This window comes from Silene latifolia, chromosome Y (assembly GCF_048544455.1).
Source record: "Silene latifolia isolate original U9 population chromosome Y, ASM4854445v1, whole genome shotgun sequence".
NCBI lineage: Eukaryota > Viridiplantae > Streptophyta > Magnoliopsida > Caryophyllales > Caryophyllaceae > Silene > Silene latifolia.
Window position 1 is genome coordinate 231,245,418 of NC_133538.1, and position 6,168 is coordinate 231,251,585.

Here is a 6,168-nt window from a genome sequence, read left to right on the forward strand (position 1 = left end):
TGGAAAAATCGAGTTTTGGGACTGTTGGTGCCATGTTTTATATGGTATTTTCGAGTGATAGTGGTTTTGGTTTAGGGGTTGTTAATCAGGTGTTGATTGTGTTGTATTTCCGTCTCAAGTATGCTCATAAATCCGTATTGATATAGTATTAGTATAATAAGTATGTTTGTGAGATGGGTTGCTTTTCGTGTTTAACATTGGGATTGATTTAGGAATTTGCAATTAAGTTGGTTTATAGTAAGAAGGAAGTGTATGGGTTGTTTATATGAATGACTACTGGAATACTGGTGATTGTTTATGAATGGTATGATAGGTTGTTTATCATAATGGTCATAGTTTTCTAAGTGGATCTTAATGGTTGCATTAAGAGATCGTCATAACCAATCATTATATTGAGAATTGTTGGCCAAAGTTTTGAACAGGCTTTGGATTATAGTGGCGGTTAAGCTCGCTTTGTCTATTGTATTGTTAATTGTTGATCCCTTTTGATCATGATTTGTGGGTGAGTAACTTGGAGTTTTACCCTAAGTGTTGAGCACGGTTCATTATTGGACCTTTTGACAATATCGGTATTGAAATTGAGTTGGAAATTGGTTACTGTTATTGAGTTATGGGTGCTTTTGGAGCCAAGTTTGAGTTATTTGAATTATTTAAATTCCGTCTCGTGTCTTATATAACGTAACTCGTTAAATATCGTTTTTTTACATATTTACTTTGTTGGGCTCATTTGGTTTTATTTGTTGCGCTTGTCATGTTTTACTAGTTAGACTTGCCATGTTTTACTACTTGGATTTGTTATATTTTACTAGTTGGACTTGTCATGTTTTACTAGTTGAACTTGCCATGTTTTACTACTTGGATTTGTTATATTTTACTAGTTGGACTTGTCATGTTTTACTAGTTGGATTTGTCATGTTTTACTAGTTGGACTTGTCATGTTTTACTAGTTGGACTTGCCATGTTTTACTACCTGGATTTGTTATGTTTTACTAGTTGGACTTGTCATGTTTTACTAGTTGGATTTGTTATGTTTTACTAGTTGAACTTGTCATGTTTTACTAGTTGGATTTGTTATGTTTTACTAGTTTGACTTATTGTGTTTTATTTGTTAGGCTTGTATGATTCATGTTGTTGGGTCAACCCATTGTCATGGTGAATATTTAGGAATGACCCACTGATGGTTGGTTAAATTTTTATCTCGTATGTCACCTAACGTAAATATTCATTATCGCTTGTTATATTTTATTTGACCAGCACGTTAAATTATGAAGTGGAATATTTATTAATATAATACATGTATGAAATATTTATTATAAATAGCTACTTAGGAAGGGTCATATTCTTGATAATGTCTAGTATTATTCGGTTGTGAGAGTCTTGGTCCTATCGGATACTCGGGGTGAGCTATAAGCCCTCTAGTTGCGATATGATCATCGAAATTGATGTTCCCATCCGTAATTATGGTGAGATGCAAGCCATAATATGAATGTGACATTAATAATCCCGTCCCTGATACCTGTTTGTTGTATTTGGCCATGTTTTAAAGGTAACCGCTGAGCCAAATACTTGTTTGTTGTGCCTCTGACATGTTTTAAAGGGAACCTCTGAGTCGGGCACTTGTTTGTTGTATTTGGCCATGTTTTAAAGGTAACCGCCGAGCCAGATATTTGTTGTTGTGCCTTGGACATGTTTTAAAGGTAACCTCTGAGTCGGGCACTTGTTTATAGTATTTGGACATGTTTTAAAGGTAACCGTTGAGCCAGATACTTTATGTGTTGTACCTCGGACATGTTTTAAAGGTAACCTCTGATTCTGGTACTTGTTTGTAGTATTTGGACATGTTTTAAAGGTAACCGCTGAGCCAGATACTTTATGTGTTGTGCCTCGGACATGTTTTAAAGGTAACCTCGGAGTCAGATACTTTAGAGGTCGTGCCTTGGACATGTTTTAAAGGTAACCGCTGAGCCAAGGTACTTAAGGACTTGTGTCTCGGACATGCTTTAAAGGTAGCCTCTGAGATGGATGCTTTGCTTATTATATGATGTTAGTAGTCCTATTTCGCGTATTGTTTGTTATTTGGTTTTCAAAGTTCATGGCTAAGGTTTCCATTCACATGTATTATGATGTTAATCTTGTTTATCCGTAACATACAATATTCTATCGTGTTTATAGTTATATTATCATTTATGACATTTTGGTTGGATTGTCTCATATGCCTAATCTATGATTGACTACGCATGTTTTGAATGTTCGTCTCATGTCTCAGTTCTTGCATCAAGTCGTTATATTTATGATGTTCTAATGTGTTTCTGTTTATCTGTGTTTTGACATTTTGTGGCTATGAGAACCTTGAGTTACTCCCCACTGACTGTGGCGTTCATTTTTACATGAATGACAGGTTGTGAAGATGCTTACGTGGGGAAGATGTGTGGGCTAGCGAGAACTAAACCTTGGACTAGTAGTTGGTTTATTAGGATTGCTTAGACTCACCATATATCATTTTGTCATTCAAGGGATATATTTTCCCTCACCTTTGACTATCACGTTTGTATAAACTTAACTTCATTTCCGAATTCTTTATTATGTTTTAGATTTTAATGAACCCGCGCTTTAAACTTTAAAAGTTTTAAAAATTTCCAAAAATTCCGCATTTTATTATTGTATTTTTCTTACCGTTAATGCGGGGGTTCACAGTTGGTATCAGAGCCTTTGTTGCTCCCGACATACACACGTGTACCCCATACTTAGTTTGAACTTGACCTTGAAATAATGAATGAGAGATGGGTAGAACTAAGGACCTAAATTAGTAGTCTCTTTGTGCATGCTATTTGTTAGGTGCTAACTTGATTGATTTATTTGGTGTCTTGAAAATATGGTGCGACCAACCAAGGTGGAGAATACTATCATGGAAGCCCTTACTCAAATTCTCCAGAATCAACAAGATGCCAATGCTCAAGTCGATCATCGTCCTAACTTCCGTGGCAAGAGATCCTTTATACCTTCATCTTCGTCATCTGCTAACAAGAAGAAGAAGCCCTTTCAAAGAGGACAAGGAGCAAGTGGACAAGTGCAAGGTGGACAAGCTCCCTCGTCGGAAGACAACCCTGAGGGGACCCGAAAGTGCTTTAAGTGTAGGCAAGCTTATCACCCCGGAATTGGATGCTATGATATGCCCTTGAAGTGTTACCATTGCAAGAAGCCCGGACACCTCATCAAGGATTGCCCTGAGAAGAAGAAGATTGCTCCTCCTCCTCATGATCCGGAAGCTGATCCAAGAAGAGGCATCCATGTCGAGAATCAAGTCGGAGCCATCATTCCTCCCGACACCGTTACGGGTGTGTTTTCTATCCTTGATCAACCGTATCTTACTTTTATCTCGTGATGTTCATCCTTCTTCTAAACTCCTTTTGATTTACCTTCGAAGTTTCTCTTATATCATTCATTCCGTCTTATCCTTGGAATTCGTTTGTAGTTCTTCCTCTCAACTCACCTTTGTACCTTCCCCTTTTCCTTGACCATAAGCTTTATCGTATGTGCATCTCATATTCTTTCGGTTATTCTTTCCCTTTTGAATTCTAATCTAGAGGCTTATGAAAAATTCTATCTTTGACAGCCTTGTTGAGCTTATTTCAATTCTTACCCTTAGGAAGTTCGTCATAGCTCTTTTGTTAGTTAAGTTTGGATCCTCTTAGCGTACTTTGTAATTATGATGCCTAAGTTAATTTTCAATTCGTACAATTTCTAAACATTTCAAGCTATCATTTTTGGTCCGTTGTTAAAAATTTATGTTATTATTACAAAACTTTACCTATTTGTAAAGATTTGAAAAATAAAAATTTGATTTAATTCTCTTTTGTTCTTTGAGTATAACTTCTTTTTATTGATTTTTATTTGCTAAACCTAAGTTACTTTTAATTTTGCACAATTTCTAACTAACCTTGATTTATTTATGATTCTTTGTCAAAGTTTAATGTTATATTTTCAAGAATTTGACTCCATTTTGAATTTAACAGTGAATCTTTTATTTCTATTTTGGCTTTTGCAAAAGAAAATTTGAGTGGATTACCATTTTCATTTGTTTTTAACGTTGATAGGATGATAGAACTCGTTATTAGAGACGTTTAATAACTTGTTCTACACTTGTCGGCGAATGATGTTGTTTTAAACTTGTCTTTGACTTGGAAAGTTAGCGCTCTTGTGTGCACGACAAGAGCAATTTCGTTCCATGAAGGAGACTTATACCTTTGAAAACTCTTCATAAATATTTTCGAAAGTATTTTGATTTTGGATTTCTATAAAGGATTTGATTTTTGACCTTGTGTTCGATGTGGAGTGTGATGTTCTTGAATGCGCAACGAGAACACTTTCGTTCCTTTGACGAGAATCTGGTTCTGTTGGAAAATTCTACTTGAAACTTTTGGAAAGAATTTTAGTTCTTACTATAAGTAGCCTTCCAATGTTTTGGTTACCAATTTCAAAAGTCCGACTTTAACTTTATAACCTTTCATTTTCTATTTTCAAGTTTCGAGGACGAAACTTTTTTAAAGAAGGGGGTGATTGTAACACCCGCGAATTTCTCATTTTGACATTTAAAATTTATTTAACCGTTTAATTACTTTATTTTATATTTTAAAATTTTTAATTTAATTAATTCATTTTAAACATAATTTTTATTAAAGCTATAATTTTAAAGCTTAATTTATATAAAAATAAATATTTTTAGTCGAATAATATTAATAGCGACAGTAATAATAATAATAAAGCTCCCTCTTAAATCATAGTAGGTTTAAGACGAATTTCTGTCTAGCAATAGACCGTCACATTTTCATATGTGAGACTATTTTTAATCTCGACCAATCATATATCGAGAACACTCACTCTCTTACACTCTTACTTAAACAATCCTTTTATTATTATTATTATCATTATTAATATTATTGTTATTATATAGTCTCTCACTCTCTCACACCGTCCCCACCTCCCTCCTTCCTTTCCTTTTCATTTCGTATTACCAGTGCAACAACAACAAAACACAGTACACTCATAAACGCCATTTCTGTCTACTACAAACTTAGATTTTGACTTCGCTCCTTCACCATTCCTCTTAATTTTTGTACCATTCTTCTCCTTATTTCCTCCTTCATCTTTCAAGGTAAGAAAGGCTCTGTTTTGTAATGGTTTTGATTTTTGCCGTCTTATAAAAGTTCCAGTTTTTGCCCCAATCTCTTCGTGTTCTTGCTCCTTGTTGAAGGTTTCGAAGACCCGGTGGAAGACTCAAGCTTTGGGAACCGTTTATTCGAAGAATAAGGAGCGTTTAAGGTAACGGTGATAGGTTACTCGACAAAATGTTGGGAACCCATCCTTCCTACTCGTTTTTGTCTTTATTTATCGTAAAGCTCAAGTCGTTGTATGTTCCTCATGAATGGGGTTGGTTTTGTGTTGATAATGGTCTTCTTACGCGGCCGTTTTGGTTGCCTTGGACCCGTCTCAAACTAGATTCGGGTATGGGGGGAGGATACCGAGTTCACTGTTCTTTCTATGGTTAATAAGTTGCTGCCATATCTGTTTTTCGTCCCTTCCTGAACTTCTTGGACGAGTTATGTGTTGGTTATTTGAACCTTAAGCGTGTTTGTTCCGTCTCGCCTCGCCCTCAATTTTCCGTCTTGAATTTGGACAAAAAGAGGCTATTGGTATTCTGTTTGTGTACCGTGTCTGACTGCTTCAGTCCCGGTTTTGGGACGGATTAAATAGTCCCTCGGTCTGTTTTTCCTGCTTGTGTCTTCATGTAAAAGTCGTCACCTGCATATGCGATTTTTGCCGCCTGGAAACTCGAGTTTTGAGACTGTTGGTGCCATGTTTTATATGGTATTTTTAAGTGATATTGGCTGTGGTTTAGGGGTTGTTAATCAGGTGTTGATTGTGTTGTATTTCCGTCTCAAGTATGCTCATAAATCCGTATTGATATAATATTAGTATAATAAGTATATTTGTGAGATGGGTTGCTTTTCGTGTTTAACATTGGGATTTATTTAGGAATTTGCAATTAAGTTGGTTTATAGTAAGAAAGAAGTGTATGTGTTGTTTATAGGAATGACTACTGGAATACTGGTGATTGTTTATGCATGGTATGATAGGTTGTTTATCATAATGGTCATAGTTTTCTAAGTG